Source organism: Oncorhynchus keta, chromosome 2 (genome assembly GCF_023373465.1).
Source record: "Oncorhynchus keta strain PuntledgeMale-10-30-2019 chromosome 2, Oket_V2, whole genome shotgun sequence".
Lineage (NCBI taxonomy): Eukaryota > Metazoa > Chordata > Actinopteri > Salmoniformes > Salmonidae > Oncorhynchus > Oncorhynchus keta.
The window spans coordinates 7,387,662-7,411,707 of NC_068422.1; the positions used below are offsets into that span (position 1 = coordinate 7,387,662).

Sequence of the window (24,046 nt, forward strand, 5' to 3'; positions counted from 1 at the left end):
TGCGAAACTCTATAGAGTAATCCGTTATGGATCGATCACCTTGACATAGAGAAGCCAGGGCCCTGGAAGCCTCCTTACCAAAAACTGAACGATCAAAAACCCGTATCATCTCCTCTTTAAAGTTAAGATAATTGTTAGAACACTCAGCTCTTGCCTCCCAGATAGCTGTGCCCCACTCCCGAGCCCGACCAGTAAGGAGTGAAATGACGTAAGCAATCCGAGCTCTCTCTCCAGAGTATGTGTTGGGTTGGAGAGAGAACACAATATCACACTGGGTGAGAAAGGAGCGGCACTCAGTGGGCTGCCCAGAGTAACATGGCGGGTTATTAACCCTAGGTTCCGGAGACTCGGAAGACCAGGAAGTAGCTGGTGGCACGAGACGAAGACTCCGAAACTGTCCTGAGAGGTCGGAAACCTGGCCGGCCAGGGTCTCAACGGCATGACGAGCAGCAGACAATTCCTGCTCGTGTCTGCCGAGCATAGCTCCCTGGATCTCGACGGCAGTGTTGCGAGAATCCGTAGTCGCTGGGTCCATTCTTGGTCGGATCCTTCTGTTATGCAGGTGAATGAGGACCCAAAAGCGACTTAACAAAACAGAGTCTTTATTCCAGTATTTGACAAAAGTGATAATCCTGGAAATATCAAGGTGAAAACAAAACAGGAAAACTGAAATCCACTCGTCAGTAGAAAGGACTGACTGGAGACTCGAGCATAGACTGCAGGTTGCTTCGGGAAGGCACCGGCCGTAGCAGACCTAGACACCTGCTCACACGCAGCATCTGAAGACGGTAAAACACGACAGGGCGAGACAAGGACACAGAACTGCGAACATCATACAAGGATCCGACAAGGACAGAAGCGGAAAACAAGGGGAGAAATAGGGCTCTAATCAGAGGGCAAAAATAGGGGACAGGTGTGAAAAGAGTAAATGAGTGAGTTAGGAGAATGAGGAACAGCTGGGAGCAGGAACGGAACGATAGAGAGAAGAGAGGGAGGGGGAGAGAGAGGGATAGAAAAAGGGAATGAACCTAATAAGACCAGCAGGGGGAAACGAACAGAAGGGAAAGCAAAGAGACAAGACATGATAACCAATGATAAAACATGACACTAAAGAAAGATGAGGAGGAGAAAGAGAGAATATCTACACTATATATACAGCAGTATGTGGACACCCTTTCAAAATAGAGCACACAGCCATGCAATCTCCATAGACAAACATTGGCAGTAGAATAGCTGTACTGAAGAGCTTGGTGACATTCAACGTGGCACCGTCATATGATGCTACCTTTCCAACAAGTCAGTTAGTCAAATTTATTCCCCGGTCAACTGTAAGTGCTGTTATAGTGAAGTGGAAATGTCTAGGAGCAACAATGGCTCAGCCGTGAAGTGTTAGGCCACACAACCTCAGAACGGGACCGTCAAGTGCTGAAGCGCATAAAAATCCTCTGTCCTCACCCACTACCGAGTTCCTAATTGCTGCTGGAAGCAACGTTAGTACAATAACTTTTTGTTGGGAGCTTCCTGAAATGGATTTCCATGGCCAAGCAGCCGCACATTAGCCTAAAATCACCATGCGCAACGCCAAGCGTCAGCTGGAGTGGTATAAAGCTCGCCACCATTGGACTGTGGAAACGTGTTCTCTGGAGTGAGAAATCACGGTTCACCAGACGGCCGAATCTGGGTTTGGCGGGTGCCAGGAGACCGCTACCAAGCCTAAGGTATAGTGCCAAATGTAAAGTTTGGTGGAGGAGGAATAATGGTCTGGGGCTGTTTTTCATGGTTCGGGCTCAGCCCTTTAGTTCCAGTGAAGGGAAATCTTAACACTACAGCATACAATGACATTCTAGACAATTCTGTGCTTGTGGTAACAGTTTGGGGAAGGCCCTTTCCTGTTCCAGCATGACAATGCCCCTGTGCACAAAGCGAGGTCCATACAGAAATGGTTTGTCGAGATTGTGTGGAAAAACTTGACTGGCCTGCACAGAGCCCTGACCTCGACCCCATCGAACACCTTTGACTGCGAGCAAGGCCTAATTTCAGTGCACGACCTCGCTAATCCTCTTGTGGCTGAATGGAAGCAAGTTCCCGCAGCAATGTTCCAACATCTAATTGAAAGCCCTCCCAGAAGAGTGGAGGCTGTTCTAGCAGAAAAGGGGGGACCAACTCCATATTAATGCTCATGATTTTGGATTGAGATGTTTTATAAGCAGGTGTCCACGTACTTTTGATCATGTAGTGTATAAAAATGGCTGCGGCTGTGGGGTAAAAAGGGTCAAATGCGGGCGCATGGAGTCTCGGGCCCAAGAGGGGATTGAGTAACATATCCATAAAGAGACCCTGTCTCCCCCCAGATGATTCTGCCTTAGTTTTTACCCAGATATGTCCTCAAAGCTTCTCACCACTGTGAACTCTGAAACAGTGCCACTTAAATACGACCCTCCCTCCCTTCCTCCTCTTTTATTCCATGCTTTTCTCTCTTTCCATACTCACTCCTTCCCTCCCTCTTACATACCCTCCTCCTCCCTCTCCGTCCTCCCCGGTGGTTGCCATAACAACAGCAGCACTGCGCCATTCATCTGCTGGTGTACAGAGGAGTCCTGGGCTCCCTGCTCCTGTGGAACTAGCAGTGCCTCTCACATCTATACATAACACTGCTCGCTAAGCGCCGGTCACGGACACGAATGAACTCGCAATCCATCTATTGGCCCGTATTTGCCTCTGCTGCTTAGGAAATGTCTTATTTTTTTGGACGGAGAAAGCTGGCCGACTGTCCAAGGATGAGTGAAGATATCAGAGAGAATGTAATCTCAGTGTCCCTCTCTCTCTCTCCCTAGTGACACAGTGACTGCTGCCTGGGTGCCTTCTTCGTCCTCCTCCTCCTCCTCTCGCTTTTCTTGTCACCCTGCCATATCTGCTTCCTGCAACCCATATCATTTTCCGTGGCTGAATCGAGCTGACTGAACGGCGTCAGCAACACTGAGACCTGTAGAGGATTACTTTGAAAGAAGAGAGGAGAGGAGGAGAGTCGTTATTATTTTTCCTCCTCTGCTTGATTTGCTGTGCCGCTTGCTGTGTGGGTACCGACCAAGGGGTCATCGTTGAGGGAGTAAGATCTGTTTGTGTCACTGGACAGAGAAGGAGGGGAACTGGTGCCATATTCCAGCCTTCCACAATCATGCAGGATCTGACTTGAGAATGGTGAGCCACCTCCAATTAGGGATGGGCACGGTTATTAAAATATCTGAATGGATGTTAGTATCTGATTAATTGTGTGAGTGTTCATTTTTGTAGAGATTTAGATTTAGGCCTTTAATTTATCCTTGTGAAATTGTTACATACACAAGGATATACCATACCACCTCTGCTGTAATTTACCTGGTGTGTTCCAGGCCTGGCCCTGGTTAACAGCCTCTCTGGGGGGACAGTGTGGAGGAGTGGAGTGGATGTATTCGTCATAGGCTTGAATGCTATTGTTGGTACAGCAAGCTGGGCTTATAAGGAGAGAGAAGAGGTAGGCTAAGGTCTTTGGAGCTGTAATCAGAATTTAGGCTCAGTAACTGTAGTAACTGGCTACTGATGGGTGACTGTAACACTAACTGACTACTGGTGGGTGACTGTAGCAGTAATTGGCTAATGATGGGTGACTGTAGCAGTAACTGGCGGCTGGTGGGTGACTGTAGCAGTAACTGGCTACTGGTGGGTGACTGTAGCAGTAACTGGCTACTGGTGTGTGACTGTAGCAGTAACTGGCTACTGATGGGTGACTGTAGCAGTAATTGGCTACTGGTGGGTGGCTGTAGCAGTAACTGGCTCCTGGTGGGTGACTGTAGTAGTAACTGGCTACTGGTGGGTGGCTGTAGCAGTACCTAGCTACTGGCGGGTGGCTGTAGCAGTAACTGGCTACTGGTGGGTGGCTGTAGCAGTATCTGGCTACTGGTGGGTGGCTGTAGCAGTATCTGGCTACTGGTGGGTGACTGTAGTAGTAACTGGCTACTGGTGGGTGGCTGTAGCAGTACCTAGCTACTGGTGGGTGGCTGTGGTATTAACTGGCTACTGGTGGGTGGCGGGAGTAGTAACTGGGTGACTGTAGCAGTAACTGTCTACTGGTGGGTGACTGGAGCAGTAACGGGCTACTGGGGTGGGTGGCTGTAGCAGTAACTGGCTACTGGAGGGTGTCTGTAGCAGTAACGGAATGCTGGTGGGTGGCTGTAGCAGTAACTGGCTACTGGTGGGTGGCTGTAGCAGTAACTGGTTACTGGTGGGTGGCTGTAGCAGTAACTGGCTACTGGTGGGTGGCTGTAGCAGTAACTGGCTACTGGTGGGTGGCTGTAGCAGTATCTGGCTACTGGTGGGTGGCTGTAGCAGTATCTGGCTACTGGTGGGTGGCTGTAGCAGTAACTGGCTACTGGTGGGTGGCTGTAGCAGTACCTAGCTACTGGTGGGTGGCTGTGGTATTAACTGGCTACTGGTGGGTGGCGGGAGTAGTAACTGGGTGACTGTAGCAGTAACTGGCTACTGGTGGGTGGCTGTAGCAGTAACTGGCTACTGGTGGGTGTCTGTAGCAGTAACGGAATGCTGGTGGGTGACTGGAGCAGTAACGGGCTACTGGTGGGTGGCTGTAGCAGTAACTGGCTACTGGTGAGTGACTGTAGTAGTAACTGGCTACCTGGTGGGTGTGAACAGGTGTAAATGGTATGTTATGTATCTCTCTCTCTAACTGGCTACTGGTGGGTGTCTGTAGCAGTAACGGAATGCTGGTGGGTGACTGGAGCAGTAACTGGCTACTGGTGGGTTACTGTAGCAGTAACTGGCTACTGATGGGTGACTGTAGTAGTAACTGGCTACTGGTGGGTGGCTGTAGCAGTACCTAGCTACTGGTGGGTGGCTGTGGTATTAACTGGCTACTGGTGGGTGGCGGGAGTAGTAACTGGGTGACTGTAGCAGTAACTGGCTACTGGTTGGTGGCTGTAGCAGTAACTGGCTACTGGTGGGTGTTTGTAGCAGTAACGGAATGCTGGTGGGTGACTGGAGCAGTAACGGGCTACTGGTGGGTGGCTGTAGCAGTAACTGTCTACTGGTGGGTGGCTGTAGCAGTAACTGTCTACTGGTGGGTGGCTGTAGCAGTAACTGTCTACTGGTGGGTGGCTGTAGCAGTAACTGTCTACTGGTGAGTGGCTGTAGCAGTAACTGTCTACTGGTGGGTGGCTGTAGCAGTAACTGTCTACTGGTGGGTGGCTGTAGCAGTAACTGTCTACTGGTGAGTGGCTGTAGCAGTAACTGTCTACTGGTGGGTGGCTGTAGCAGTAACTGTCTACTGGTGGGTGGCTGTAGCAGTAACTGTCTACTGGTGGGTGGCTGTAGCAGTAACTGTCTACTGGTGGGTGGCTGTAGCAGTAACTGTCTACTGGTGAGTGGCTGTAGCAGTAACTGTCTACTGGTGGGTGGCTGTAGCAGTAACTGTCTACTGGTGGGTGGCTGTAGCAGTAACTGTCTACTGGTGAGTGGCTGTAGCAGTAACTGTCTACTGGTGGGTGACTGTAGCAGTAACTGGCTACTGGTGAGTGACTGTAGTAGTAACTGGCTACCTGGTGGGTGTGAACAGGTGTAAATGGTATGTTATGTATCTCTCTCTCTAACTGGCTACTGGTGGGTGTCTGTAGCAGTAACGGAATGCTGGTGGGTGACTGGAGCAGTAACTGGCTACTGGTGAGTGACTGTAGCAGTAACTGGCTACTGGTGAGTGACTGTAGTAGTAACTGGCTACCTGGTGGGTGTGAACAGGTGTAAATGGTATGTTATGTATCTCTCTCTCTAACTGGCTACTGGTGGGTGTCTGTAGCAGTAACGGAATGCTGGTGGGTGACTGGAGCAGTAACTGGCTACTGGTGGGTTACTGTAGCAGTAACTGGCTACTGATGGGTGACTGTAGCAGTAACTGGCTGCTGGTGAGTGACTGTAGTAGTAACTGGCTACCTGGTGGGTGTGAACAGGTGTAAATGGTATGTTATGTATCTCTCTCTCTAACTGGCTACTGGTGGGTGTCTGTAGCAGTAACGGAATGCTGGTGGGTGACTGGAGCAGTAACTGGCTACTGGTGGGTTACTGTAGCAGTAACTGGCTACTGATGGGTGACTGTAGCAGTAACTGGCTGCTGGTGAGTGACTGTAGTAGTAACTGGCTACCTGGTGGGTGTGAACAGGTGTAAATGGTATGTTATGTATCTCTCTCTCTAACTGGCTACTGGTGGGTGTCTGTAGCAGTAACGGAATGCTGGTGGGTGACTGGAGCAGTAACTGGCTACTGGTGGGTTACTGTAGCAGTAACTGGCTACTGATGGGTGACTGTAGCAGTAACTGGCTGCTGGTGGGTGACTATAGCAGTAACTGGCTACTGGTGGGTGACTGTAGCAGTAACTGGCTACTGATGGGTGACTGTAGCAGTAATTGGCTACTGGTGGGTGGCTGTAGCAGTAACTCGCTCCTGGTGGGTGACTGTAGTAGTAATTGGCTACTGGTGGGTGGCTGTAGCATTACCTAGCTACTGGTGGGTGGCTGTAGCAGTAACTGGCTACTGGTGGGTGGCTGTAGCAGTATCTGGCTACTGGTGGGTGGCTGTAGCAGTATCTGGCTACTGGTGGGTGACTGTAGTAGTAACTGGCTACTGGTGGGTGGCTGTAGCAGTACCTAGCTACTGGTGGGTGGCTGTGGTATTAACTGGCTACTGGTGGGTGGCGGGAGTAGTAACTGGGTGACTGTAGCAGTAACTGGCTACTGGTTGGTGGCTGTAGCAGTAACTGGCTACTGGTGGGTGTCTGTAGCAGTAACGGAATGCTGGTGGGTGACTGGAGCAGTAACGGGCTACTGGTGGGTGGCTGTAGCAGTAACTGTCTACTGGTGGGTGGCTGTAGCAGTAACTGTCTACTGGTGAGTGACTGTAGTAGTAACTGGCTACTGGTGAGTGACTGTAGCAGTAACTGGCTACTGGTGAGTGACTGTAGTAGTAACTGGCTACCTGGTGGGTGTGAACAGGTGTAAATGGTATGTTATGTATCTCTCTCTCTCTCTCTCTCTCTCTCTCTCTCTCTCTCTCTCTCTCTCTCTCTCGCTCTCGCTCTCTCTCTCGCTACACCCACATGCAAATGAAGAACGTTGCACATTAGTAATGATAGTCTGTCCAAATGAATTTAAGGTTAATTTGGTTATCAAAGGATAACCAGTGGAGCATAAAGGGTATTCATTCTCTTCACTAAGTAAGAGCCTCTGGGTTGGTTCCTGCATGCTGGAGCTTCGTACAGAAAACCAGCCAGCTTGCCACTGAGAGAGAGAGACTGGATATGTCTCAAATGGCACCCTACTCCCAATGTAGTGCACTACTTTTGACAAGGGCCAATAGGGCTCTGGTCAAAAGTAGTGCACAATTTAGGGAATAAGGTACCATTGGGGGCATCATAGACACTGTCTCCTTAGAAAAGTGGGAACAGTCTGTACTCTGTATGGTGTGACACCCCAGCAATAAATCAAACATTGACAAAACCACTCTCCTGTAAAAACCCTCACATTGTCTCTCAGAGCGAAAGGTTACAACAGGAATCTCATTATGTTTGCTGTCTGGCTTGCTGGTGGAGTAGTGGAGAGGTGGAGGCTGTTGAAAAGTACTTAGAGCCCATCAACTCATCCCATCATCTCAGTGTCACCGTGGCAACACAACTCATCCACAATTTTGTTGCCATAATTAACCCTTCACTATGAGTTAATGCAGGTAAAAGGGATAGTTCACCCAAATTACAAAAGTACATGTTGGTTTCCTTACACTGTAAGCAGTCTATGGACAAGGTGTGTCAGCAAGCTTCAGTTTAGTTTCCTTGACACTTTGTCCACAGGCTAACATTTTAGCATTTGTGGCACAAATCCCATTCAGGACATGGTACCAATATTAGCATCATGTTCAAATCATCTATAAGTGACTTTGTTGAACTTCACAATATATTTTCGATTATTTTTGATGATTTGGAAATGTAATGGACTATTGGTCCATTTTTATGGAATTGAGTTTCGTTTTGTTAAGACCCTCCAAGAATGGACTTGTCCAGAGCAGATTGTGGATAAATACTTTTTTGTTCTTTATATCTGTAAAATTCTAAATTGACAACATACAGTATCAACAATTCCCTCTGGGCAAGTCTGAAGAAAATACACTTAAATCCACTTCAATCAGATCAGTGGTCACCAACCTTTTCTGAGTAATGATCACTTTTTGAGACAAAATGCAAGCCGACCTCTACCGCTCAGATTTGGTTGTTGTTCAAACATGACTTAAAAAGCATAAATATATGCAACATTAACCAATTAAAAACAGTTCTGTAGAAATAAGGTTTTTGCAGTAGGTTATAGGCCCAATACATTATTACTGCACATTGGCTATGCTTGAATTGACCTGCCAATGTTGTTCTCCTCAGACCATTTTGAAATGATATTTGTAAAGAAAATGTGGTATATGATCACACTGGTAATAGATCATTTGACTGAGCATAATAATGAGCTTTTTTTTTTACTGGACTGATGAACTTCACCTGATGGTCAGTCTGAGGGTAGAGAGGTAGGGAGCAGCAATAAGGCTGCCTGTCACCCAACTCACCGTCCATCTGCTCTCCCTCCCTCTGCTGAGAAAAGGGGACACAGTCTTCCAGCTGATGGGGAAACTCAAGTCACACTGCATTATTTCTGCCTCATGCACCAATTCATGTTGTTACTCCTATGACCAGAGAAAATGAGATATTCTTAGATATTAAAAAAGACAAAAAAGACACAAGCCGCTAATAATAACCACACAAGTTTATCGGAACACTTTGCTGTAGTCATTCATTACAGCTGTAATGCTGGTTGTAGAGATCCCCCGGTTGGTGACCGCTGGTGTAGATGAAGGGGAGGAGCTGTAGTCATTCATTACAGCTGTCATGCTGGTTGTAGAGATCCCCCGGGTTGGTGACCGCTGGTGTAGATGAAGGGGAGGAGCTGTAGTCATTCATTACAGCTGTAATGCTGGTTGTAGAGATCCCCCGGTTGGTGACCGCTGGTGTAGATGAAGGGGAGGAGCTGTAGTCATTCATTACAGCTGTAATGCTGGTTGTAGAGATCCCCCGGTTGGTGACCGCTGGTGTAGATGAAGGGGAGGAGCTGTAGTCATTCATTACAGCTGTAATGCTGGTTGTAGAGATCCCCCGGTTGGTGACCGCTGGTGTAGATGAAGGGGAGGAGCTGTAGTCATTCATTACAGCTGTAATGCTGGTTGTAGAGATCCCCCGGTTGGTGACCGCTGGTGTAGAGGAAGGGGAGGAGCTGTAGTCATTCATTACAGCTGTAATGCTGGTTGTAGAGATCCCCCGGTTGGTGACCGCTGGTGTAGAGGAAGGGGAGGAGCTGTAGTCATTCATTACAGCTGTAATGCTGGTTGTAGAGATCCCCCGGTTGGTGACCGCTGGTGTAGATGAAGGGGAGGAGCTGTAGTCATTCATTACAGCTGTCATGCTGGTTGTAGAGATCCCCCGGTTGGTGACCGCTGGTGTAGATGAAGGGGAGGAGCTGTAGTCATTCATTACAGCTGTAATGCTGGTTGTAGAGATCCCCCGGTTGGTGACCGCTGGTGTAGATGAAGGGGAGGAGCTGTAGTCATTCATTACAGCTGTAATGCTGGTTGTAGAGATCCCCCGGTTGGTGACCGCTGGTGTAGAGGAAGGGGAGGAGCTGTAGTCATTCATTACAGCTGTCATGCTGGTTGTAGAGATCCCCCGGTTGGTGACCGCTGGTGTAGAGGAAGGGGAGGAGCTGTAGTCATTCATTACAGCTGTCATGCTGGTTGTAGAGATCCCCCGGTTGGTGACCGCTGGTGTAGATGAAGGGGAGGAGCTGTAGTCATTCATTACAGCTGTAATGCTGGTTGTAGAGATCCCCCGGTTGGTGACCGCTGGTGTAGATGAAGGGGAGGAGCTGTAGTCATTCATTACAGCTGTAATGCTGGTTGTAGAGATCCCCCGGTTGGTGACCGCTGGTGTAGATGAAGGGGAGGAGCTGTAGTCATTCATTACAGCTGTAATGCTGGTTGTAGAGATCCCCCGGTTGGTGACCGCTGGTGTAGATGAAGGGGAGGAGCTGTAGTCATTCATTACAGCTGTAATGCTGGTTGTAGAGATCCCCCGGTTGGTGACCGCTGGTGTAGATGAAGGGGAGGAGCTGTAGTCATTCATTACAGCTGTCATGCTGGTTGTAGAGATCCCCCGGTTGGTGACCGCTGGTGTAGAGGAAGGGGAGGAGCTGTAGTCATTCATTACAGCTGTAATGCTGGTTGTAGAGATCCCCCGGTTGGTGACCGCTGGTGTAGAGGAAGGGGAGGAGCTGTAGTCATTCATTACAGCTGTAATGCTGGTTGTAGAGATCCCCCGGTTGGTGACCGCTGGTGTAGATGAAGGGGAGGAGCTGTAGTCATTCATTACAGCTGTAATGCTGGTTGTAGAGATCCCCCGGTTGGTGACCGCTGGTGTAGATGAAGGGGAGGAGCTGTAGTCATTCATTACAGCTGTAATGCTGGTTGTAGAGATCCCCCGGTTGGTGACCGCTGGTGTAGAGGAAGGGGAGGAGCTGTAGTCATTCATTACAGCTGTAATGCTGGTTGTAGAGATCCCCCGGTTGGTGACCGCTGGTGTAGATGAAGGGGAGGAGCTGTAGTCATTCATTACAGCTGTAATGCTGGTTGTAGAGATCCCCCGGTTGGTGACCGCTGGTGTAGATGAAGGGGAGGAGCTGTAGTCATTCATTACAGCTGTAATGCTGGTTGTAGAGATCCCCCGGTTGGTGACCGCTGGTGTAGAGGAAGGGGAGGAGCTGTAGTCATTCATTACAGCTGTAATGCTGGTTGTAGAGATCCCCCGGTTGGTGACCGCTGGTGTAGAGGAAGGGGAGGAGCTGTAGTCATTCATTACAGCTGTAATGCTGGTTGTAGAGATCCCCCGGTTGGTGACCGCTGGTGTAGAGGAAGGGGAGGAGCTGTAGTCATTCATTACAGCTGTAATGCTGGTTGTAGAGATCCCCCGGTTGGTGACCGCTGGTGTAGATGAAGGGGAGGAGCTGTAGTCATTCATTACAGCTGTAATGCTGGTTGTAGAGATCCCCCGGTTGGTGACCGCTGGTGTAGAGGAAGGGGAGGAGCTGTAGTCATTCATTACAGCTGTAATGCTGGTTGTAGAGATCCCCGGTTGGTGACCGCTGGTGTAGATGAAGGGGAGGAGCTGTAGTCATTCATTACAGCTGTAATGCTGGTTGTAGAGATCCCCCGGTTGGTGACCGCTGGTGTAGAGGAAGGGGAGGAGCTGTAGTCATTCATTACAGCTGTAATGCTGGTTGTAGAGATCCCCGGTTGGTGACCGCTGGTGTAGATGAAGGGGAGGAGCTGTAGTCATTCATTACAGCTGTAATGCTGGTTGTAGAGATCCCCCGGTTGGTGACCGCTGGTGTAGATGAAGGGGAGGAGCTGTAGTCATTCATTACAGCTGTCATGCTGGTTGTAGAGATCCCCCGGTTGGTGACCGCTGGTGTAGATGAAGGGGAGGAGCTGTAGTCATTCATTACAGCTGTAATGCTGGTTGTAGAGATCCCCCGGTTGGTGACCGCTGGTGTAGAGGAAGGGGAGGAGCTGTAGTCAGAGTAGGAGTTAAATTGGAAAGTAAAATAATTTATTGGGAATGACTGTTGTTCCATTGGGTTCACACAGGGTGATTTAACAGTGCAATACTTGTCAAGAAGCAGCTATAGATTTGGAATGAGTCAATTTAACCCATTAGTAGGAGTCAGTATATGTTGGAAACTAAGTGAATTTATTGTCAATATCTATAACTTTTTTGTTCAATTGGGTTTTCCATTGGGTTCTTATACAGTGGAAGCTTGAGTCCCAAATTGCACCCCATTTCCTATACAGTGCACTTTTTTGACCAGGGCCCATAGCAGTGCACTATATAGGGAATTGGGTGCCATTTGGGACGTACGCCAAGACTGTTCTAGAATAAGCTGCATTAGTGTAAGAATGAGAAACCCGCAGTGTGCTATTAATAGGCCTGATAATGATTTGCTTACAAAACACAGCAGTGGGATTACCATGCGTTACGTACCCTGACTACTCCACCACTCATCTGCTAATGATGATGCTACCAAGCTCAGAAAATCAGGTGTCTGTATATCTGTCTGTGTGTCCCTGCCTGTGTGCGTGTGTGTGTGTGTGACAGTGGTTATGTTGAGCCATGTATGTTAGTGTTTTAGGATTCAGGGCACCACACTAGTGTTTTCAATGGGTGATACTAGTGCTATAACTGTAATTAGGTGAATGGATGGCCTCCATTAAGCATTGCTCTTCTCTCTATTCTCATCCTCTTTATAGGAAAATTGCTTTCACTATAACGTCAGTGACTTTAAAGCATTTTCACTCTGTTTCTCCTCTCCCCTGTTGAGCTCCAATCACCTCCACTCTGTTTCTCCTCTCCCCTGTTGAGCTCCAATCACCTCCACTCTGTTTCTCCTCTCCCCTGTTGAGCTCCAATCACCTCCACTCTGTTTCTCCTCTCCCCTGTTGAGCTCCAATCACCTGCACTCTGTTTCTCTTCTCCCCTGTTGAGCTCCAATCACCTCCACTCTGTTTCTCCTCTCCTCTGTTGAGCTCCAATCACCTCCACTCTGTTTCTCCTCTCCTCTGTTGAGCTCCAATCACCTCCACTCTCTTTCTCCTCTCCTCTGTTAAGCTCCAATCACCTCCACTCTGTTTCTCCTCTCCTCTGTTGAGCTCCAATCACCTCCACTCTGTTTCTCCTCTCCTCTGTTGAGCTCCAATCACCTCCACTCTGTTTCTCCTCTCCCCTGTTAAGCTCCAATCACCTCCACTCTGTTTCTCCTCTCCCCTGTTGAGCTCCAATCACCTCCACTCTTTCTCCTCTCCCCGTTGAACTCCAATCACCTCCACTCTGTTTCTCCTCTCCTCTGTTGAGCTCCAATCACCTCCACTCTGTTTCTCCTCTCCCAGTTGAGCTCCAATCACCTCCACTCTGTTTCTCCTCTCCCCGTTGAGCTCCAATCACCTCCACTCTGTTTCTCCTCTCCCCTGTTGAGCTCCAATCACCTCCACTCTGTTTCTCCTCTCCCTGTTGAGCTCCAATCACCTCCACTCTGTTTCTCCTCTCCCTTTGAGCTACAATCACCTCCACTCTGTTTCTCCTCTCCCTGTTGAACTCCAATCACCTCCACTCTGTTTCTCCTCTCCCGTTGAGTTCCAATCACCTCCACTCTGTTTCTCCTCTCCCGTTGAGCTCCAATCACCTCCACTCTGTTTCTCCTCTCCCGTTGAGCTCCAATCACCTCCACTCTGTTTCTCCTCTCCCCGTTGATCTCCAATCACCTCCACTCTGTTTCTCCTCTCCCCTGTTGAGCTCCAATCACCTCCACTCTGTTTCTCCTCTCCCCTGTTGAGCTCCAATCACCTCCACTCTGTTTCTCTTCTCCCCTGTTGAGCTCCAATCACCTCCACTCTGTTTCTCCTCTCCTCTGTTGAGCTCCAATCACCTCCACTCTGTTTCTCCTCTCCTCTGTTGAGCTCCAATCACCTCCACTCTCTTTCTCCTCTCCTCTGTTAAGCTCCAATCACCTCCACTCTGTTTCTCCTCTCCTCTGTTGAGCTCCAATCACCTCCACTCTGTTTCTCCTCTCCTCTGTTGAGCTCCAATCACCTCCACTCTGTTTCTCCTCTCCCCGTTGATCTCCAATCACCTCCACTCTGTTTCTCCTCTCCCCGTTGAGCTCCAATCACCTCCACTCTGTTTCTACTCTCCCCTGTTGAGCTCCAATCACCTCCACTCTGTTTCTCCTCTCCCGTTGAGCTCCAATCACCTCCACTCTGTTTCTCCTCTCCCCGTTGAGCTCCAATCACCTCCACTCTGTTTCTCCTCTCCCGTTGAGCTCCAATCACCTCCACTCTGTTTCTCCTCTCCCCGTTGAGCTCCAATCACCTCCACTCGGTTTCTCCTCTCCTTTGTTGAGCTCCAATCACCTCCACTCTGTTTCTCCTCTCCCCGTTGATCTCCAATCACCTCCACTCTGTTTCTCCTCTCCCCGTTGAGCTCCAATCACCTCCACTCTGTTTCTACTCTCCCCTGTTGAGCTCCAATCACCTCCACTCTGTTTCTCCTCTCCCGTTGAGCTCCAATCACCTCCACTCTGTTTCTCCTCTCCCCGTTGAGCTCCAATCACCTCCACTCTGTTTCTCCTCTCCCGTTGAGCTCCAATCACCTCCACTCTGTTTCTCCTCTCCCAGTTGAGCTCCAATCACCTCCACTCTGTTTCTCCTCTCCCGTTGAGCTACAATCACCTCCACTCTGTTTCTCCTCTCCCGTTGAGCTCCAATCACCTCCACTCTGTTTCTCCTCTCCCCGTTGATCTCCAATCACCTCCACTCTGTTTCTCCTCTCCCCGTTGATCTCCAATCACCTCCACTCTGTTTCTCCTCTCCCGTTGAGCTCCAATCACCTCCACTCTGTTTCTCCTCTCCCCGTTGATCTCCAATCACCTCCACTCTGTTTCTCCTCTCCCCGTTGAGCTCCAATCACCTCCACTCTGTTTCTCCTCTCCCCGTTGATCTCCAATCACCTCCACTCTGTTTCTCCTCTCCCGTTGAGCTCCAATCACCTCCACTCTGTTTCTCCTCTCCCCGTTGATCTCCAATCACCTCCACTCTGTTTCTCCTCTCCCCGTTGAGCTCCAATCACCTCCACTCTGTTTCTCCTCTCCCCGTTGCGCTCCAATCACCTCAATAACAAGAGAACTCAATAACCAGAGGTCTTAGCGTGGAATGGACGTAAAGTGTATTTTATGGTTTTAGAAAAGTGCTGTATAAATCATTGGTATAATTAACCTTCTATTTGACTCCGTGTCAGCCAGGGTATCCATCTACAGCAGGGGTATGAATATCTCACCCTATGAGGTCCGGAGCCTGCTGGTTTTCTGATCCGTCACTGATTAGAGAGGAAAAATGAAAGAAAGCATTGGAACTGGCTTCAGAGTACAGATTTGAATTGAAGGGATCTACAGTATGTGAGGTTATTCACAGTATTGATGAGGATGTTTTCTGTGCTTCTGCTTGCTTTTTGGAGTCTAGGCCGGGTTACTGTAAAGCACTTTGTGAGAAACTGCTAATGTATAAAGGGCTTTATAAATACATGTACTTGATTGATTGAGGGTTTAGGGTGGGGGAATAGGTATATACAGTGTGATGTTCGAGGTAGGAGGACCTGCCAAGACCTGCAACCGACCTAGACCATCATGCACTGCTCTGGGCCTATAAATAATCTCACTAGGGGTTAGAACTCAGCTGGGACTGGGGTCAGGGGTTAAGGGTCAAGGCATGTTGGCTATTAGAATCTGCTCCATCATCCATCCACATTAGGTCTGAGGCCATTCTACGGTACTTTCACCTCTTAAATACACTGCTTAATCACAGTCACATAACTCTACAATGATGGTGTCATTCTCAAGTCTCTCTCTCTCTTCCTCCACTATGTTTACCTGAAGACTGCCTCCTCAATGTGTTACTGGTATGTCATTCTCAGCGTGTTCCAGCTATACACTCACCCTGTAGTCTTCCTCCACTATGTTTACCTGAAGACTGCCTCCTCAATGTGTTACTGGTATGTCATTCTCAGCGTGTTCCAGCTATACACTCACCCTGTAGTCTTCCTCCACTATGTTTACCTGAAGACTGCCTCCTCAATGTGTTACTGGCATGTCATTCTCAGCGTGTTCCAGCTATACACTCACCCTGTAGTCTTCCTCCACTATAGTTATCTGAAGACTGCCTCCTCAATGTGTTACTGGTATGTCATTCTCAGCGTGTTCCAGCTATACACTCACCCTGTAGTCTTCCTCCACTATGTTTATCTGAAGACTGCCTCCTCAATGTGTTACTGGTATGTCATTCTCAGCGTGTTCCAGCTATACACTCACCCTGTAGTCTTCCTCCACTATGTTTATCTGAAGACTGCCTCCTCAATGTGTTACTGGTATGTCATTCTCAGCGTGTTCCAGCTATACACTCACCCTGTAGTCTTCCTCCACTATAGTTATCTGAAGACTGCCTCCTCAATGTGTTACTGGCATGTCATTCTCAGCGTGTTCCAGCTATACACTCACCCTGTAGTCTTCCTCCACTATGTTTATCTGAAGACTGCCTCCTCAATGTGTTACTGGTATGTCATTCTCAGCGTGTTCCAGCTATACACTCACCCTGTAGTCTTCCTCCACTATAGTTATCTGAAGACTGCCTCCTCAATGCAGTATAAGAGTATCATGTAACTCTATACTGGTGTTGATGTGTAATTCTCAGTTTGTAGTACTACTGTAGTAGTTACTGTAGAGGTACTGTAGTAGTGACTGTAGAGGTCCTGTAGTAGTTACTGTAGAGGTACTGTAGTAGTTACTGTAGAGGTACTGTAGTAGTGACTGTAGAGGTACTTTAGTAGTGACTGTGGTAGTGACTGTAGAGGTACTTTAGTTGTGACTGTAGAAGTACTTTAGTAGTTACTGTAGAGGTACTGTAGTAGTGACTGTAGATGTACCATAGTAGTGACTGTAGAGGTACTTTAGTTGTGACTGTAGAGGTACTTTAGTAGATACTGTAGTAGTGACTGTAGAGGTACTGTAGTAGTTACTGTAGAGGTACTGTAGTAGTGACTGTAGAGATACTGTAGTAGTGACTGTAGAGGTACTGTAGTAGTTACTGTAGAGGTACTGTAGTAGTGACTGTAGAGGTACTGTAGTAGTGACTGTAGAGGTACTGTAGTAGTGACTGTAGAGGTACTGTAGTAGTGACTGTAGAGGTACTGTAGTAGTTACTGTAGAGGTACTGTAGTAGTTACTGTAGAGGTACTGTAGTAGTTACTGTAGAGGTACTGTAGTAGTGACTGTAGAGGTACTGTAGTAGTGACTGTAGAGGTACTTTAGTAGTGACTGTAGAGGTACTTTAGTAGTTACTGTAGAGGTACTGTAGTAGTGACTGTAGAGATACTTTAGTAGTTAGTTTTGCGGTACTGTAGTATTTACTGTAGAGCTACTGTAGTAGTTACTGTAGTGGTATTGTAGTAGTTACCGTAGTCGTTAGTGTTGTGGTACTGAATTAGTTACTGTAGTAGTTATTGTTGCGGTACTGTAGTATTTACTGTAAAGGTATTGTAGTAATTACTGTAGAGGTATTGTAGTAATTACTGTAGAGGTATTGTAGTAATTACTGTAGAGGTATTGTAGTAATTACTGTAGAGGTATTGTAGTAGTTACTGTAGAGGTATTGTAGTAATTACTGTAGAGGTATTGTAGTAATTACTGTAGAGGTATTGTAGTAGTTACTGTAGAGGTACTGTAGTAATTACTGTAGAGGTATCGTAGTAATTACTCTAGAGGTCCTGCAGTAGTTACTGTAGAGGTGCTGTTGTAGTTACTGTAGAGGTATTGTAGTAGTTACTGTAGAGGTACTGTAGTAGTTACTGTAGAGCTACTGTAGTAGTTACTGTAGAGGTATTGTAGTAATTACTGTAGAGGTATTGTAGTAATTACTGTAGAGGTATTGTAGTAGTTACTGTAGAGGTATTGTAGTAATTACTGTAGAGGTATTGTAGTAGTTACTGTAGAGGTATTGTAGTAATTACTGTAGAGGTATTGTAGTAATTACTGTAGAGGTATTGTAGTAATTACTGTAGAGGTCCTGCAGTAGTTACTGTAGAGGTGCTGTTGTAGTTACTGTAGAGGTATTGTATTAATTACTGTAGAGGTACTGTAGTAGTTACTGTAGTAGTTACTTTAGAGGTGCTGTAGTAGTTACTGTAGAGGTACTGTAGTAGTTACTGTAGAGGTACTGTAGTAGTGACTGTAGAGGTACTGTAGTAGTGACTGTAGAGGTACTGTAGTAGTGACTGTAGAGGTACTTTAGTAGTTACTCTAGAGGTACTGTAGTAGTGACTGTAGAGGTACTGTAGTAGTGACTGTAGAGGTACTTTAGTAGTTACTCTAGAGGTACTGTAGTAGTGACTGTAGAGGTACTGTAGAAGTACTTTAGTAGTTACTGTAGAGGTACTGTAGTAGTGACTGTAGATGTACCATAGTAGTGACTGTAGAGGTACTTTAGTTGTGACTGTAGAGGTACTTTAGTAGATACTGTAGTAGTGACTGTAGAGGTACTGTAGTAGTTACTGTAGAGGTACTGTAGTAGTTACTGTAGAGGTACTGTAGTAGTGACTGTAGAGGTACTGTAGTAGTTACTGTAGAGGTACTGTAGTAGTGACTGTAGAGGTACTGTAGTAGTGACTGTAGAGGTCCTGTAGTAGTTACTGTAGAGGTACTGTAGTAGTTACTGTAGAGGTACTGTAGTAGTGACTGTAGAGGTACTTTAGTAGTGACTGTGGTAGTGACTGTAGAGGTACTTTAGTTGTGACTGTAGAAGTACTTTAGTAGTTACTGTAGAGGTACTGTAGTAGTGACTGTAGAGGTACTGTAGTAGTTACTGTAGAGGTACTGTAGTAGATACTGTAGTAGTGACTGTAGAGGTACTGTAGTAGTTACTGTAGAGGTACTGTAGTAGTGACTGTAGAGGTACTGTAGTAGTGACTGTAGAGGTACTGTAGTAGTGACTGTAGAGGTCCTGTAGTAGTTACTGTAGAGGTACTGTAGTAGTTACTGTAGAGGTACTGTAGTAGTGACTGTAGAGGTACTTTAGTAGTGACTGTGGTAGTGACTGTAGAGGTACTTTAGTTGTGACTGTAGAAGTACTTTAGTAGTTACTGTAGAGGTACTGTAGTAGTGACTGTAGATGTACCATAGTAGTGACTGTAGAGGTACTTTAGTTGTGACTGTAGAGGTACTTTAGTAGATACTGTAGTAGTGACTGTAGAGGTACTGTAGTAGTTACTGTAGAGGTACTGTAGTAGTGACTGTAGAGATACTGTAGTAGTGACTGTAGAGGTACTGTAGTAGTTACTGTAGAGGTACTGTAGTAGTGACTGTAGAGGTACTGTAGTAGTGACTGAAGAGGTACTGTAGTAGTTACTGTAGAGGTACTGTAGTAGTTACTGTAGAGGTACTGTAGTAGTGACTGTAGAGGTACTGTAGTAGTGACTGTAGAGGTACTTTAGTAGTGACTGTAGAGGTACTTTAGTAGTTACTGTAGAGGTACTGTAGTAGTGACTGTAGAGATACTTTAGTAGTTAGTTTTGCGGTACTGTAGTATTTACTGTAGAGCTACTGTAGTAGTGACTGTAGAGATACTTTAGTAGTTAGTTTTGCGGTACTGTAGTATTTACTGTAGAGCTACTGTAGTAGTTACTGTAGTGGTATTGTAGTAGTTACCGTAGTCGTTAGTGTTGTGGTACTGAATTAGTTACTGTAGTAGTTATTGTTGCGGTACTGTAGTATTTACTGTAGAGCTACTGTAGTAGTTACTGTAGTGGTATTGTAGTAGTTACCGTAGTCGTTAGTGTTGTGGTACTGCATTAGTTACTGCCGTGGTATTGTTGTAGTTACTGAAGTAGTTAGTGTGGAGGTTCTGTATTAGTTACTGTAGTAGTTATTGTTGAGGTACTGTAGTAGTTATTGTAGTAGTTATTGTTGAGGTACTGTAGTTGTTACTGTAGTTGTTAGTGTTGAGGTACTGTAGTTGTTACTGTAGTAGTTAGTGTTGATGTACTGTAGTTGTTACTGTAGTAGTTACTGTAGTAGTTAGTGTTGAGGTACTGTAGTTGTTACTGTAGTAGTTACTGAAGTGGTGTTGTAGTAGTTACTGTGGTGGTATTGTAGTAGTTACTGTAGTTGTTAGTGTTGAGGTACTGTAGTTGTTACTGTAGTAGTTAGTGTTGAGGTACTGTAGTTGTTACTGTAGAGGTACTGTAGTAGTGACTGTAGAGGTACTGTAGTAGTGACTGTAGAGGTACTGTAGTAGTTACTGTAGAGGTACTGTAGTAGTGACTGTAGAGGTCCTGTAGTAGTTACTGTAGAGGTACTGTAGTAGTTACTGTAGAGGTACTGTAGTAGTGACTGTAGAGGTACTTTAGTAGTGACTGTGGTAGTGACTGTAGAGGTACTTTAGTTGTGACTGTAGAAGTACTTTAGTAGTTACTGTAGAGGTACTGTAGTAGTGACTGTAGAGGTACTGTAGTAGTGACTGTAGAGGTACTTTAGTAGTTACTGTAGAGGTACTGTAGTAGTGACTGTAGAGATACTTTAGTAGTTAGTTTTGCGGTACTGTAGTATTTACTGTAGAGCTACTGTAGTAGTTACTGTAGTGGTATTGTAGTAGTTACCGTAGTCGTTAGTGTTGTGGTACTGAATTCGTTACTGTAGTAGTTATTGTTGCGGTACTGTAGTATTTACTGTAGAGCTACTGTAGTAGTTACTGTAGTGGTATTGTAGTAGTTACCGTAGTCGTTAGTGTTGTGGTACTGCATTAGTTACTGCCGTGGTATTGTTGTAGTTACTGAAGTAGTTAGTGTGGAGGTTCTGTATTAGTTACTGTAGTAGTTATTGTTGAGGTACTGTAGTAGTTATTGTAGTAGTTACTGTTGAGGTACTGTAGTTGTTACTGTAGTTGTTAGTGTTGAGGTACTGTAGTTGTTACTGTAGTAGTTAGTGTTGAGGTACTGTAGTTGTTACTGTAGTAGTTACTGTAGTAGTTAGTGTTGAGGTACTGTAGTTGTTACTGTAGTAGTTACTGAAGTGGTGTTGTAGTAGTTACTGTGGTGGTATTGTAGTAGTTACTGTAGTTGTTAGTGTTGAGGTACTGTAGTTGTTACTGTAGTAGTTAGTGTTGAGGTACTGTAGTTGTTACTGTAGTAGTTACTGTAGTAGTTACTGTAGTAGTTAGTGTTGAGGTTCTGTATTAGTTACTGTAGTAGTTATTGTTGAGGTACTGTAGTAGTTACTGTTGAGGTACTGTAGTTGTTACTGTAGTTGTTAGTGTTGAGGTACTGTAGTTGTTACTGTAGTAGTTAGTGTTGAGGTACTGTAGTTGTTACTGTAGTAGTTACTGTAGTAGTTAGTGTTGAGGTACTGTAGTTGTTACTGTAGTAGTTAACTGAAGTGGTGTTGTAGTAGTTACTGTAGAGGTATTGTAGTAATTACTGTAGTTGTTAGTGTTGAGGTACTGTAGTTGTTACTGTAGTAGTTAGTGTTGAGGTACTGTAGTTGTTACTGTAGTAGTTACTGTAGTAGTTAGTGTTGAGGTACTGTAGTTGTTACTGTAGTAGTTACTGTAGTAGTTAGTGTTGAGGTACTGTAGTTGTTACTGAAGTGGTGTTGTAGTAGTTACTGTAGTATTTACTGTAGAGCTACTGTAGTAGTTACTGTAGTGGTATTGTAGTAGTTACCGTAGTCGTTAGTGTTGTGGTACTGCATTAGTTACTGCCGTGGTATTGTTGTAGTTACTGAAGTAGTTAGTGTGGAGGTTCTGTATTAGTTACTGTAGTAGTTATTGTTGAGGTACTGTATTAGTTACTGTATGGGTATTGTAGTGGTTATTGTATTAGTTAGTGTTGAGGTACTGTAGTAGTTATTGTAGTAGTTACTGTTGTAGTTAGTGTTGAGGTACTGTATTAGTTACTGTATGGGTATTGTAGTGGTTACTGTAGTAGTTAGTGTTGAGGTACTGTAGTAGTTATTGTAGTAGTTACTGTTGTAGTTAGTGTTGAGGTACTGTAGTTGTTACTGTAGTAGTTAGTGTTGAGGTATTTTTGTAGTTACTGAAGTGGTGTTGTAGTAGTTACTGCGGTGGTATTGTAGTAGTTACTGTAGAGGTACTGTAGTAGTGACTGTAGAGGTACTGTAGTAGTGACTGTAGAGGTACTGTAGTAGTTACTGTAGAGGTACTGTAGTAGTTACAGTAGAGGTACTGTAGTAGTTACTGTAGAGGTACTGTAGTAGTGACTGTAGAGGTACTTTAGTAGTGACTGTAGAGGTACTTTAGTAGTTACTGTAGAGGTACTGTAGTAGTGAATGTAGAGGTACTGTAGTAGTGACTGTAGAGATACTTTAGTAGTTAATTTTGCGGTACTGTAGTATTTACTGTAGAGCTACTGTAGTAGTTACTGTAGTGGTATTGTAGTAGTTACCGTAGTCGTTAGTGTTGTGGTACTGAATTAGTTACTGTAGTAGTTATTGTTGCGGTACTGTAGTATTTACTGTAGAGCTACTGTAGTAGTTACTGTAGTGGTATTGTAGTAGTTACCGTAGTCGTTAGTGTTGTGGTACTGCATTAGTTACTGCCGTGGAATTGTTGTAGTTACTGAAGTAGTTAGTGTGGAGGTTCTGTATTAGTTACTGTAGTAGTTATTGTTGAGGTACTGTAGTAGTTATTGTAGTAGTTACTGTTGAGGTACTGTAGTTGTTACTGTAGTTGTTAGTGTTGAGGTACTGTAGTTGTTACTGTAGTAGTTAGTGTTGAGGTACTGTAGTTGTTACTGTAGTAGTTACTGTAGTAGTTAGTGTTGAGGTACTGTAGTTGTTACTGTAGTAGTTACTGTAGTAGTTAGTGTTGAGGTACTGTAGTTGTTACTGTAGTAGTTACTGAAGTGGTGTTGTAGTAGTTACTGTAGTGGTATTGTAGTAGTTACCGTAGTCGTTAGTGTTGTGGTACTGCATTAGTTACTGCCGTGGTATTGTTGTAGTTACTGAAGTAGTTAGTGTGGAGGTTCTGTATTAGTTACTGTAGTAGTTATTGTTGAAGTACTGTATTAGTTACTGTATGGGTATTGTAGTGGTTATTGTATTAGTTAGTGTTGAGGTACTGTATTAGTTACTGTATGGGTATTGTAGTGGTTACTGTAGTAGTTAGTGTTGAGGTACTGTAGTAGTTATTGTAGTAGTTACTGTTGTAGTTAGTGTTGAGGTAGTGTAGTTGTTACTGTAGTAGTTACTGAAGTGGTGTTGTAGTAGTTACTGTGGTGGTATTGTAGTAGTTACTGTAGTTGTTAGTGTTGAGGTACTGTAGTTGTTACTGTAGTAGTTACTAGAAGAGCTTGAGGGCAGAACATGGTGTCTCCACATATGCAAGTCCTTTTGTGTGTTTGTGTGTGTCTTTCAACGTGTCGTTGCACTGACAATGTGAACATAGTCACATCATCAAGGTATAACAGGACAGATTTATAGCAACAGTCTCCAAACATGCCTTCCTGAAATGGACTGGGGGCTCTACACAACCCGATGGGAGTTTGTGTTTTTACATAGATTGTTGTAACACCCTGTTCCGAACACCTTTGTCATCGTTTGTCATTGCTGTATCTAATTATACTAAATGTATCTCATTATCTTATAATTAACGTAATGAGCATTACCTGGATATTAATTTCATCATTAGTTTGCTCAAACCCAGCTTGTGTCTTAATGGACTGTCATGTAGGAGTCTATGTCTTTCACTTTCAATGGTAAGTTTTGCAGGACATTTTCTTGTTATTTTTCCTCAAGACTTGGCTTAACAATGTCTGTCTGAGGGAAATAGACATGAGCTGTTTGGTAATTGTTTCGGTTTCCTTACCACACTCCCACCCTCCTACACTACCACACTACCACACTCCCACCCTCCTACACTACCACACTACCACACTCCCACCCTCCTACACTACCATACTCCCACCCTCATACACTACCATACTCCCACCCTCATACACTACCATCCTCCCACACTCCCACCCTCCTACACTACCATACTCCCACCCTCCCACCCTCCTACACTACCATCCTCCCACACTCCCACCCTCCTACACTACCATCCTCCCACACTCCCACCCTCCTACACTACCATCCTCCCACAATACCACACTCCCACCGTCCTACACTACCATCCTCCCACAAAACCACACTCCCACCCTCCTACACTACCATCCTCCCACAATACCACACTCCCACCCTCCTACACTACCATCCTCCCACAATACCACACTCCCACCCTCCTACACTACCATCCTCCCACAATACCACACTCCCACCCTCCTACA

General features: G+C 45.7%; 1 protein-coding gene across 1 annotated transcript in view; it reads left to right on the top strand.

Moving 5' to 3' along the window:
• Nucleotides 1–2,651: 2,651 nt before the first annotated feature.
• The window catches only part of LOC118380780 (protein TANC2-like), a 159,842-nt gene continuing 138,447 nt past the window's right edge, over nt 2,652–24,046 (top strand). The window contains exon 1 of the mRNA XM_052471256.1: nt 2,652–3,198. The gene's annotated coding sequence lies outside the window, so the exon portion shown is untranslated. The remainder of the gene's footprint in view (nt 3,199–24,046) is intronic.